Source organism: Siphateles boraxobius, unplaced genomic scaffold (assembly GCF_051911475.1).
Source record: "Siphateles boraxobius isolate OS27281-9 unplaced genomic scaffold, OSU_SipBor_1 6, whole genome shotgun sequence".
NCBI classification, from domain to species: Eukaryota; Metazoa; Chordata; class Actinopteri; order Cypriniformes; family Leuciscidae; genus Siphateles; species Siphateles boraxobius.
The window spans coordinates 1,421,191-1,434,965 of record NW_027509186.1 but is presented as its reverse complement, the minus strand read 5'-3'; positions in this window follow the sequence as shown (position 1 = coordinate 1,434,965).

Below are 13,775 nucleotides of genomic sequence, written 5' to 3'. Positions count from 1 at the left end.
TATAGGGATTACGTGAGAACCAGTTCTCTTCACACTTCATGACAGTAGGTGGCGACATGCACCTATTGATGTTGGTTCGCAACCCGCCATTACACCAAATGAAGAAGGACGGTTGTTCGGCAGTTGTTGAACGATATAAGAAAAAACTCCAGCTGCGCTCTATGTGAGTAACCATGAATTATATTTTTCATTTTAATATTTTATTTGTTGTTAGGATTGTCATATGTCAACTATATGTAAATTATGACGAGGTGAGATGCGCTAATCATGTTAGCGTATAGCACGAGATCCAAACTTTTGTTTTACCTAAATTACCGTTAATTAGATTCGAATGAGCGGAATTGGAATAATTAAAATTCAAACCTACCCCAAGCCTAACTGACCTAAACGACAGACTGTCAGATGTTCTTTGTTTGTGCAACTTTAAGTAAATCAAACCAGTGACTAAACGGTCAACTTCACATTGTTTCTACTTCTAGTAAAAGAAAAGTACTAAGTGAACTGAACATGTAATCTCCCTTTTTTTTTAAATTATGTAATTAGAATATAATAACTATTTTACAGAAAACTGCACCAAAGGAGCTTACATTCTGACAGCTTGCTGGAGCTTAAGTGTGTCTGCCACAATGTCCTCCACTGTTGCTTGCTGGATTCTAGGATTGGACATCATCACTGCCTCTGTAATATTAAATTCCTTAACTATGCAGCAATGGTTAAAAAAGTACTGGTAATACAGGTTTTTTGTGTCACTAACATATAGGACTTACTCTTCCCTTTCTTCCCCTTCAGACTAAACTCCTTCCACACACTGTAGGAGGCCAGTGCCCGCATCACCCGCCGGGTGTTTTCCCCAGGGTTTGGACCTCCAACAAGACTTAAATGGTGTGTCTACAAGATGGAATACATTTTCAAAATGGTAATAACTTTTGTTATTTAACTTAATTCTAACACTTTTTTGGCATTTCACGGATAGTTCACTATTAGCACACTATTCCGAAATGTCTCCTCTTCATTTTTTCTTTGAGAGAGAGAGGAGTTCCTCCATAGTGCCACACACATCAAGGCTCATCTCCTCCACTCGCTGACTAGTCCCATCACCCAGGGCACGAGCACAGTTCATACAGGGCTGCTGTTGAGCTCCTCATCGCCTTCATCTCACTCTCAATGCTGATGATTCTCTGAGTGAGTAACTCAGAAGTTGATCTGGGAGAATCAAGATTGATTCATTCAAATAAAGGTAAAAACTAAGTTTCAAATTATGTTTTGCATTTACCATTCTTCTGGATGTCTCTAGGAGGCACTGGTCTTAATGATGCATCAAGAATGGTATAATCTTCAGGTCTTGCTGGTGTTAGTGTGGTTTGTTTGTTGGGTTTAAATGCTCGGGGAAATGGCAGCTGAGGTTCCACTGTAAATTAGAAGGTAATTACTAAAAAATAGGAACAAACGAAAAACGATGAAATGTACTGGTATTGGTATCAATCAACTAATGAAATTTTGGTATTCTGAAAACCCCCAAACACTTTTTAATATGAAATTGTGCACAAGTGGTAAAGTAAAATAATTAAAACTAAGAAAGGCCTACCAGTTGATGTACAGTTCACCCGGCTCTTCTTGTTGGGGTGAGGTACTGAAGAAGTATCTTTTAAAAAAATGAATAAAAATGATTTTAGAATTACTTTAATTGTTTACTTGTAAACTTATTTCACATGCTCAGGTTCATACCTTCATCAGAGCTGCTGAGACACACTGGTCGTTTTTTTCTCTTGGGAACGTCATCAGAGCTCTCCACAGAAGACTGCACAGCTGCTCTTTTGGACCACTTCTTTGCAGTTTCATAGTCACCTGAAGTAAAAAACAGTGAGTATAATGTAGCATTCCTTAACAGAGTTGCACTAACATTTTGTTTGAATGATCCTTTAAAGTAAAATGAAATACCTGTTTTTGCAAACACTCTGACCCTGTGCCTGGTCCAATTTTTTTTATTCAATTCAATTCAAATTTATTTGTATAGCGCTTTTCACAATACACATTGTCTCAAAGCAGCTTTACAGAAAGTACATTTCGGAAATGTACATAGAAAAATACAGTTAGTTAATCATGTATTAATTTATGGCATAACATATCGCCGGCTTTGAGTCGTCTCTTCACAGGCGTCGAGTCGTCTCTTCACAGGCGTCGAGTCGTCTCTTCACAGGCGTCGAGTCGTCTCTTCACAGGCGTTGGGGCATCTAAAGTCTCCGTGAGAGGCTGGATACAAACTGGAGCTGACGAACGCTATTTACCTCGGGACTAGCGTCCCGAGATAACAGCAGAAAGGCAGATGGGAAATAATTAGCATAGCTGATGTTCATAATGTTAATGCATTCGAACTGATTCAGCAGTAGTATTAAAGGTTAAGCATTAAGTGAATGCTTGGTTAAAGAGATGCGTCTTTAATCTAGTTTTAAACTGGGACAGCGAGTCTGAGTCTCGTACAATATCAGGAAGGCTATTCCAGAGTTTAGGAGCTAAATGCGAGAACGCCCTCCCTCCTTTAGTGGACTTAGATATCCTAGGAATGACCAGAAGCCTCGAATTTAGTGATCTTAAAGAGCGCGATGGATTGTATGGCGATAGAAGGTCTGTTAAATACACAGGAGCTAAACCTTTAGGGCTTTATAGGTCAGTAGGAATACTTTGTAATTGATACGTAACTTAATAGGTAACCAGTGTAGAGATGATAAAATAGGTGTTATATGATCATATTTTCTTGATCTAGTAAGAACTCTAGCGGCTGCATTTTGCACTAACTGTAGCTTGTTTATTGAGGATGCAGGACAACCAGCTTATAAAGCATTACAGTAATCTAGTCTCGAGGTCATGAATGCATGAACTAACTTTTCTGCATCAGAAACAGACAGCATGTTACGTAGCTTAGCAATGTTTCTAAGGTGGAAAAGGCTGTTCTTGTAATATATGAAATATGATTTTCGAAAGTCAAGTTGCGGTCTAGTATAACACCCAGGTCTTTTACTGTAGTGGATAAAGTAACAGGACATCCTTCTAAATTAAAGTTGTATTGTAAGGGATTTTGTGGGTAGTTTTTTGGACCAATAAGTAGTACCTCTGTACCGTTTTATCTGAATTTAATAGCAGGAAATTACACGTCATCCAGCATTTTATATCATTTAGACACTCTGTCAATTTAGATAAGTTAGTGTTTTCATCTGGTCGTGATGAGATATATAATTGAGTGTCATCAGCATAACAGTGGAAATTAATTCCATGTTTTCTTATAATATTACCAAGTGGCAGCATATATATTGAGAATAGCAGAGGGCCTAACACCGATCCTTGCGGCACTCCATAGTCTACTGACGTTATCTTTGATTTTTCCCCATTTAAACAGACAAAATGGTAACGGTCTGATAAGTACGATCTAAACCCGCTTAATGCCTGTCCCTGAACACCAGTGTAGTTTTGTAGTCGATCCAAGAGTATTTTATGATCGATAGTGTCGAACGCAGCGCTAAGATCGAGTAGAACTAGTATTGAGATACAGCCTTGGTCAGAAGCTAAAAGTAAATCATTTGTAATTTTAACTAGCGCAGTTTCTTTGCTATGATGCGGCTTGAATCCCGACTGGTATTTTTCATAGATATCATTTTCTTGTAAGAAAGAGCATATTATGCCTATTTCATGTGTATACATAAAAGTAACATGCTGTGTATTATTTGTTTCACCTTTTATTCAAATCTGTTGTGTTAAACGTTATATTGTATTTATATTGTGTCACCTTATTAAAATGTATGTTAAATAATATATTGTATTCATATTGTTTCCCCTTTTTATATTGTTTCACCCTTTTCTGCATAGATATATTGTATTTATATTGTTTCACTTTTTTCTGCATATATATTACAATTTTTTATGTTAAACATTATATTACATTTATATTATGTCAATAATTTTATTTCGATGTATAAATAAAAGTTACATGCCGTGTATTATTCGTTTCACCTTTTTCTTCAGTAAAAAAAATATCAATTAAATATCTGTTGTTGTTGTTGTTGTTGTTGTTGTTGTTGATGATGATGTATAGATGCAGAAAACACCAAACACAGCAGCAGTAGACAGTGTGCAATAGATTATTTATTTCAAACTACAATACAATAAAACATGATGATGATGATGATGATGATTTTGATGATGATGATGATAGTAATAATAATAATAAAAATAGAGTGACCACATTATTGAACATACCCACATGTCCAAAAGGCCTATATAACTTGTCAACGCATAAAATCAGAAGAGCACAAATGCATGACAATGTGTTATACAGGTGTGAATGTGTTATACAGGTGTAAATGGGACAGACAATGTTTTCTTTTCTTTTTCTTAAGCCATATGATAGGCAGCAGACACACACAGTATAGGCCCGTATAACTTGTCAGTGTAACGAATCAGAATAGTACAAAGGCATGGCAATGTTGTACAGGTGTGAATGGGATACACAATGTTTTTTTTTTGCGGTAGAAAAGTTGTGGCAGGTGTGGACCGGTGTTTGTAGGAAGCCTCCACACCGCGGCAAGGTCCTGGTCCTTGTGGAGGGTAAAGTCAATGTCTTTAAAAAACAAACAAACACTGAAACAACTATATACACCTGCCCTAGCCAGAATGCGAAATCAGTCCGGGGCTCGACCCTGGTCCTTCATCTCCCTCAGCCAGTCCTCCACACTCTTACCCGCCGCGGCGGCAGAGCAAAAATGTACATTGCCGTAGCGGGTGTGTCCGGTCTCCCTCCGCTTTGGCTGGCCGCATCTCCTGCACTTTTGTTCTTGTGGCACGCCGGCCCGGGCAGCGACGACTGCTCCTGCCGCTGCCCTCTGCTCAGCCCTCTTCCTCCTCAGCCATTCAGTTTTGTAAGCAGAGCGAGGCTGAGGAGGGGGAGCAGGAGGTGGTGCAGGCAGCCGAGGGCCGGCGTGATGTGCGGCGGCCAGCGGCAGAGAGAGGACGTGTGGGGCTGGCGTTGTCCGAGGGAGCGTTGGGATGGGGAGCACCCTCACACTCTGCTGGGGCAGTGAGAGGTCCAGAAAGAGAGGCTGTGTTGCCGGAAAAGGTCCTGTTGCAGCTGCAGCAGCCGGTGGTATGGCCAGGACAACAGCTGAGGGGGCAGGCGGTAAAGGCGCCAGTGGGCGCACTGGCGCTGGCAGAACAGGCACCGGTGCTGCCACAGCCGGTGCTGCTGCCAGAGGTCCCGCCGCCCTTGGCGCTGCCGTCCTCGCCTGGCCTGTTGCTGCTGCCAGAGAACGATCCACCGCTGTTGCTGGGCACGGCGCCGAACCCGCTGCCGCTGCCGCTGGTGGTCGTCCCTCTGCTGCAACGCCTGAAGCCAGCACAGTCCTCTCCTTCTCCCGCTGCATCCTGGTGAACCTGAAAACGGATTTCAACGTAGTGTTTTAGTTACATATACAATTTTGAGAGCATGCCATTCAAGCATGTCATTACCATAACATCAAAAGCATCAAACATACCACAGCGAGAGGGTCCTGGCGTTCAGCTCAAAGAGCTGTATGGGCGCCCGAGCCATCAGCCTCTGGTGGCCCAGCACAAGGTCCCGGATGTGCTGGTACCGAAGCAGTATGCTGTCCCACCGCGACCTCCGGGCACCGCGCGCACGGCTGCCCGAGGGGATCAAGCGGCAGAGCTGGGTGCATACTGCCTCTACCAGCCGGCTTGCGCTGGGACTGCTGGCAGGTCCAGAGGTCTCTCCGACCAGGCAGCTGTGGACAATGGACAAAAACAATGACAGATATGAGCATGATAATGGGCAACATTGCATAAAGCAGCTTGTTTGTACAACAGGGAAATGTATGATGGAAGCGTAGCCTTACCGTCTCAAGCTTTCCACACCAGGTATACTGGTGCGGCTTGGCTTGGCTGCCATGAAGCGCCCCTGAGCTGGCCTGTCCCTGTAGCGGGGAGGGTAAACTACTCGGGCCCTGTCGTACGGTGACAGGGCCTCGTAGAGCCTGATAAGCTCGTCTACCCTCCCCTCGGACAAGGCCGGGTCGTGACGCAACCCCACCAAGGCCGTGGCCAACTGGACCACGGCCAGGTACCCCGGCTGGTCATCCGGTCCTCTGTAGTCCTGCAGACACACAAGAAGAGATGGAAAACAATAAGTCAGTTGGATGGAACAGAGCGAGCGCAGTTTTTGGTGATGCGAGATGCACTGCAGTCGCAGACCACAAAGAGGTGGCGTGCTTACCTCAGCAGCCTGCTGAGGCTCTGGCGAGGACCGGCCGGGGGAGTGGGGTGCGGGCTCGGGGGCACCGGTCGGACTGGATGGCTCGGGCGCGGGTGCGTCAGCCGGTCGCCCTGACCGCGGGTCCGTCTGAGGAGCTGGGAACTCGCCAGGCACGTGCAGGGTGAGGTCCTCCACCTCCTGCGGGCCGTCGGCGAGCTCATCATCCTCGACGAGTTGGGGAACGTCCCCCCCCGCGTCCGGAATGTCAGGGTCCAAGCTGACGTCCTGCAGCACTCTGCCCGTCTGGGAGTACAGGTACTCGATGCTGATGAGTTCCCCTGAAGTACAACAACACAAATCGCATCAGTCAGTCTGGTACAAATATCATTCAGTGTGGACACGTGTAAGCGCGGTGGCTATTGTGTTCTTACCCGTGTACTCCCTGGGCTTGGTGTAATCGTTGACCATACTCGTGCCAAGCACCCTTTGGCTGAGCTGGTCAAGGGAGTGCTGCAGGGGGCCATTGTAGGAGCGGAGCAGCGGCCGTCCCTCCTGTGCCATGGACGCCGCCCTGTCGGCGTTCCACCGCGTCAACCCCTCCAGGAGAAATGCCTGGAAGTGCCAGGGATTGGCACTTTCTCCTGAGGAGGAACACAGATCTGTTTAGCAGTTTATTCAGTGAACACAATGTGAATGACAGCGAGTCGATGACAGTGAAAGATTGACATGACAGTGAAGCATGTGAAACATACCTGGAATCCCCATGGTATCTCGTCCGTTGGCACCGCCGAAGGTTTCCAGGAGGTCACCGATCAGCCGCTCCGTCTCCGCCGCTCCACGCGTGCGGCGACGGCAATGGAGAGCCATATTCTTGCGGCTGACGTGCCTCCACACTCCGGCGTCGGACGAGAGAATCATCCCCTGCGCCTCAAGCATCCTCTTCTTCGCCTTGAGCAACCGGGCTGCGTCCTCTGGGTCCCACAGGAAGATGCACGAAGACAGCTGCTCCAGGAAGGGTTTATACAGCTGGTGGCTCTCGGTGGTGACACCTGTTATGGAAAAATGCATGTTATATCAAGTTATGGAACCATGATGTCTCTTACTGTGATGCTGTTTGTTTAATTATTGTTTTTGCCACAACGCACCTGACGCGAACCGCCGCATCAGGTGCCAGATGTCCAGCCGGACCACCAGCTTGTCCCACTTCCCGAACATGTCAGCTGTCTTGGATCCCCCGTGGGACGAACAACAGTCCCGGTCGACGTAGAGGAGCTGAGGCGGCTCCACCCCAGCGTCCCGATACCGCCGCATTAACCCCGCAGCCATGGGCAACAGGCCGGCACCCTCGGCGTCTGTGAGCACGGACATGAGCACCTGTCCGTGCTCGTTGCCGACGTTCGTTGCCCACGCTGCGGTCTGGGCGGCAGCACCGGCGAGCTTCCGGGTCACCTGTTTGAAAGAATAAAGCATCTCAGTAAGGCTGCACGCACATAGCCAGAGCGTGATACTCCGCACCACATTTATATACATATATATTTATAAATACATAGCACCACATTTACCTTCTTGGTCGAATCCATCTTCAAAACCGTTCCAAAGACGGAGGTGACCCGGGCCTTCACGTCCTCCAGGGCGGGAGAGGATGTCGTGGCAGTACACCATTAACAGCCACGCGTACTGGGGCACGGGTGGCGGTTTTGGTGGTGGGGTGCACATGCGCACGACACCTCGCGACGTGAAGGGCTCCATGACGCTGAGGTAGTGTATGGACCGCCGCATCCAGGCCTCTGTGTGTGCCTCACAGAGTTTTTTGTACAGCTGCGTGGCGCTGTTCCCCCGAGTACGCTCACGCAGCTGAATGATTACCCGCCGGTCGCAGGCAAGCCTACAGAGAGGAGCACATCATGTGTTACAGAAGAGCCACACACAGACACACTGTGACAGTGTTCAGACAGGTACTTACTTGTAGGTGAGGATTGCCGGCAAGAGGGCGCCACACACAGACACACTGTGACAGTGTTCAGACAGCTACTTACTTGTAGGTGAGGATTGCCGGGAAGAGGGCGCCACAAACAGACATACTGTGACAGTGTTCAGACAGCTACTTACTTGTAGGTGAGGATTGCCGGGAAGAGGGCGCGATGCCCCTCTCCCAGCTGACCCACGACCTCCTGCGACCAGGCAGCTACCTTCCTCTTACACCGACGGCACTCCGGGTACTCGGTGGCCATCAAGTACCAGCCGTCGATGTCCAGGACCCTCCGCATGGTCCTGTAGAGCCCACACTTGGTGAGGGCCCTATTACAGCATGTCGGCCGGACGCCCCACAGACGCAAGGGCGTCCAGAGGAACAGCCGACACGCGAAGAAGGCAGCTGGTGAGGCGGGTGGCTGAGTGTAACTCGGCCGGGGCTGAGGGGGGTCCCACCACAGCTTGAGGTCTGTGGTGAGTTTGGTCCTCCCCTCGCTGTCTGTCTTGAACAGCTCCCGGGCCGATCCACTCCTGCTCTTCCACGGTGAGAGCTGTCCGCCAGCTCTCAGGCAACCGGGACTGTGAGGGAAAAAAACAACACAAACAAACACACCTTAAGGAGGCTGAGAGGAGGTGCTACATGCAGTTTGACAGTCAACTTCACTGAGTTGTGCCGTCCATGAGTACGGGCACGGTGTGTGAGTGTGTGTGTGTTTGTGTGTCTGTGTTTGTACCTCAGCCGAAGCAGGAGTGGGCGTTGCGGGCTGCTCCACTTTCCTCTCCTTCCTCTTCCTCTTCGCCGGCGCTGGTGCCAGGGTGGCCTCCCCAGATGGCGTCTCCTCCACGGAGACGCGACGGGGCTCCTCCCTGGTCAACGCCGGAGCCCGAGCCGGAACCGCGAGCGTAGGTGGAGCAGACGCAACTCGAGGTGGTGGCGGTGGGGGAGGGATGGAGGACAATGCCGGAGGAGGTGGAGATGGAGGCCTCACCATCAGCGGGAGAGTCTGAAGGACCTGTACGTGAGCTTCAGACACATTCATACACAACAAAATGGCATCAGCACAATGATAGTCATGGGGCAACACACAGGCAGGCAAGACTAAGTGAGTCTGAGTGTTAATGACGTGCAGCATGCCAGTGATTAGATGACGTACAGCATGCCAGTGATAGGGCAGATGGTTTAGTGCTACAAGGTGAATGTCAAGAGATGCAGCAGGGCCAAGGGAAGTAGACATGTGAAGGTGGTTAAGCAAATCTACATTGCCACTACGTTCTACACATCTACCACCGACAAAGACGGCTACATTACCTGCCAAACCTACCTTTGGTCTTCAAGCATCAGCTGTAGAGACCAGTAAATGAAACTATTACAGTTAATACAAAAATACCGCCAGAAGAATATATATTGAGGGGCAAATGTTACAGTGCGACACGTCCAGTGTGGTGGCAGTTACCCGTTTCTAAGTCAGTGGCCATCTGGACCAGTTCCTCGTCCGTCACCTCTGTGGGGTGGGGGGGGGGGGGGGGGGGGGGCGGCGGAACCGAGGGGCGCTGGTCTCTGACGGATGTAGACACCGCTGTGGGGTGGGAGGGCAATGGTTAGTCAATCCTGTACACTGAACCTCTGTTGTGTTAAAGAGAAAGAAAGAGATCTACCTGGAACTGCAGGCCGTGCTGGTGTGGTCATCAGCTTCCTGACCTTGGCCTGCAGCTCACCTGGGGCCATTGGACGCCTTCCCTGTAGGGCTGAGAACATGGGAGCGATCGGCTTGCGAGGCGGCAGCGTTGTGGAGGCAGCGGCCTTGCTGGGGCCACTGCTGGTGGTGGTGGGGGTGCTGCTGCTGCTGCTGGTGGGAGGTGGCGGGGTAGCAGTCACCTCTGCCGACCGCTCCATGTCTCGGTCCAGGATGTACTTCCTGGCGGCCTCCATCGAGGTCCCAGGCTGCGGTGTCTTCCGCCGTAGCCACTTGACAAAGCTGCAAGACAGTGATCAAAGATTAGCCTGAGGGTTACGGTCTGGAACAAGGCGCCGACTACGTGTCCGTGACCCCAGCCCCCCTCTTCAATGACGGTGCCCGCTAGTGAACTGCTGATTCCCGCGAGTCTACCCTCTGGTGGCCCGCGTGTTTCAGTTGAAGCTACAGAGGAAGATGCCATGTCTGTTGCAGCATCACTAGGTGGGCTTGAGTCTTCTGGAAGTGAGGGCTCGTCACAGCTGCCACCTTCCGGTGTGCATATGGCTGTGCCTGAGTCTGATCCGGAGATGACGGCCATGCTTTCCTGGGACGATTGGTTTTGGGTAAGACCGCCGACCCTCGTCCGTGGCAAACCCCAATACCTCTCTTCCCGGACGTGCATGATGAGATCTCGAAGTCCTAGAAGACCCCCTTGTCTTCTCAGGACCGCTCGTTTATCTCATCCGCCTTTCCTCCCCTCGATGGGGCCGCTGCCCTTGGGTACACTGGGGTTCCCCCGGCTGAACGCTCTGTTGCGATGCTATGTGTCCTCAGAGTGCTTCTTCTCGGCGCAATCCTAAGCACCCGCCCGTGGCCTGTAGTTTTTCGTCTACGCTTGTGGCGAGATCCTATAGCGCCACGGGACTGGCAGCCGCCTCACTGCATGCCATGGTCATTCTGCTGGTCCACCTGACCCAGATGCTCATGGACCTGCACGAGGGCGGGACTGACCCAGGGCTCTTCACTGAGCTGCGCGCCGCCACTGACCTTGCTCTCTGAGCGACGAAAGTGGCCGTACGCTCCCTGGGTCAGGTGATGCTCACCAGTCTGTGGCTGAACCTGTCTGATGTGCTGGATGTCGCGCGGACCCGTCTGTCCGACATTCCCATATCCCAGGTCGGCCTCTTCGGCGGTGCGGTTGAGGGCTTGCCCAACAGCTCTCAGCCGCCCATGAGCAGAGTGAGGTTGATTCTGTCCCGACGGCCCCGCCGTCCGCTCAGATCCCTCGGTCTGCCCACTGCCGAGGGCGCCCCCCCGCGGCTCCCACCCCGCCCGTTCACCCGGGTCGGCTCTGGAGGCCGCGGCTGGACGCCACAGTCCTCTCCAGCCCCGCACCCCGCTACACGCCGGGTTAAGCGGCGCTCTTGAGTTGGGCTCCTCAGAGATGGGACTCAGTTCTTTCCAGGAGTTGGTAGCAGGACCACTCCTTTCCCCGGGGAGGGCCGGGGAAGAATCCTTATTCTCCAAAGAGCTGATTCTCCCGTCTCTGAGCACAGAGTTCTCGGACGTCACAGAGCGCCGCCCACAAGCTGGCTCTCCTCGTCCCCCTCTGTCCCAGAGGTGGTTGACATGGCGTGCCGTCCACGGACCGCTTCGCCCCTGTCCCCCTCTGTCGCCAGACCCCTGGCAGAGCAGGCCCCCGCGGGACGACCAGCCTGGTCCTCCCCTGGCCCCTCTGCCAGGGCGCGGTTGCTAACTGTGCCCCCACATCGGGCCGCTATGCCGTCCACGTCTGGGCCAGTTACTCCGCTTCGCTGCCCCTCCGGGGGGACGCCTGTGGTCGCATGATCCCGCTGGTTCAGTTCCTGGGAGCCTGGTTAGAGCTTCCCCGTCTGGCCCGCTGGGTCGCGCGGACCATCAGGCTCGGCTATGCGATTCAGTTCGCACGGTCTCCTCCCCACTTGGGGAGTCCGCTCCACTTTTGTCGGTGGCTATGCCCCCATCAGGAGAGCAGAGATTGCCACCCTGCTGGCGAAGGGCGCAATCGAGACTGTCCCTCCAGCCGAGATGAGGTCCAGCCGGCTTCTCAGCCCCTACTTCATTGTCCCCAATAAAACCGGTGGGTTACGGCCAATCCTGGACTTGCGCGTGCTGAACCGCTCCCTTCACTGGATGCCGTTCAAGATGCTCAAACGCGTTTTCGAATGCATACGGCCCAGGATTGGTTTGCAGCGATCGACCTGAAGGATGCCTACTTCATGTCTCTATTCTCCTTGACACAGACCATTCCTTCGGTTTTCTTTCAGGGGCAGGCATCCAGTACGCGGTTTTCCCTTTCGGGCTAGCCCTGTCTCCTCGCATCTTCACGAAGGTCGTCGAGGCTGCCCTTGTTCCCCTTCGGGAACACGGGGTTCGCATCCTGAGTTATATCGACGACTGGCTGATCATAGCTCACTCTCGAGTTCAGGTTGCGAACACAGGGACCTAGTGCTTCGGCACCTAGCTCGTCTGGGCCTTCGGGTCAACTGGGAGAAGAGCAAACTTTGCCCCGTGCAGAGGATCTCTTTTCTCGGTATGGATATCGACTCGGTCGCCATGTCCGCGCAGCTTACGAGCTAGCGCGCGCGCAGTCACTGCTGACTTGCCTGAGACAGTTCGAGGGCAAGAGTGCGGTTCCACTGAAACTTTTTCAGAGGCTCCTGGGCATATGGCTTCTGCAGCCGCGGCAACGCCGCTCGGATTGCTTCATATGAGACCGCTTCAGCTTTGGCTTCGCGACCGAGTCCCGAGGTGGGCATGGCAACACGGCACCCTCCGAGTAACAGTTACTCCGACCTGCCGTCAGACCTTCACCCCGTGGTCGAACCTCAGTTTTCTACGGGCCGGAGTGCCCCTGGAACGAGCTTCGCGGCATGTTGTTGTAACGACAGATGCCTCCTCCACGGGCTGGGGTGCCATGTGCAATGGACGTGCTGCCGCGGGCTCCTGGACAGGACCCCGCCGCCTCTGGCACATCAATTCCCTCGAGTTGCTGGCCGTACGTCTTGCTCTGCGCCGCTTCCGGGCCGTGCTCAAGAACCAACACGTACTAGTCCGTTCAGACAATACCGCCACTGTAGCGTACATCAACCATCAAGGTGGTCTACGCTCCCGCCGTATGTCGCAACTCGCCCGCCACCTCCTCATATGGAGTCAGAAGCATCTGAGGTCGCTTCATGCCATTTACATCCCCGGAGCCCTGAACTGTGCAGCCGACGAGCTCTCACGGCTTCAGCCCCTCCCGGGAGATTGGCGACTCCATCCCCAGTCGGTTCAGCTGATTTGGGACCAGTTCGGGGACGCACAGATAGATCTGTTTGCCTCTCACGACTCGACCCATTGCGCCCTGTACTATTCCCTGACCGAGGGCACGCTCGGCACGGATGCACTGGCGCACAGCTGGCCGCGGGGCCGCAAATATGCGTTTCCCCCAGTGAGCCTTCTTGCGCAGACCCTGCGCAAGGTCAGGGAGGACGAGGAGCAGGTCATTCTGGTCGCGCCATACTGGCCCGCCCGGACCTGGTTCTCCGAACTAGTACTCCTCGCGACAGCACCTCCCTGGCCGATTCCCCTGAGGAAGGACCTCCTTTCTCAGGGACGGGGCACCCTATGGCACCCTCGTCCCGATCTTTGGAACCTCCACGTGTGGCTCCTGGACGGGACGAAGCAGGTTTGAGTACCCTTCCACCTACGGTGGCGGCTACCATCACTTCCGCTAGAGCGTCGTCCACGAGACACGTCTACGCGTTGAAGTGGAACCTCTTCGTCAACTGGTGCTCTTCTCTTCAAGAAGACCCCCGGAGATGTTCGATTAGTGTCGTGCTTTCCTTCCTTCAAGATAGGCTGGAGCGAAG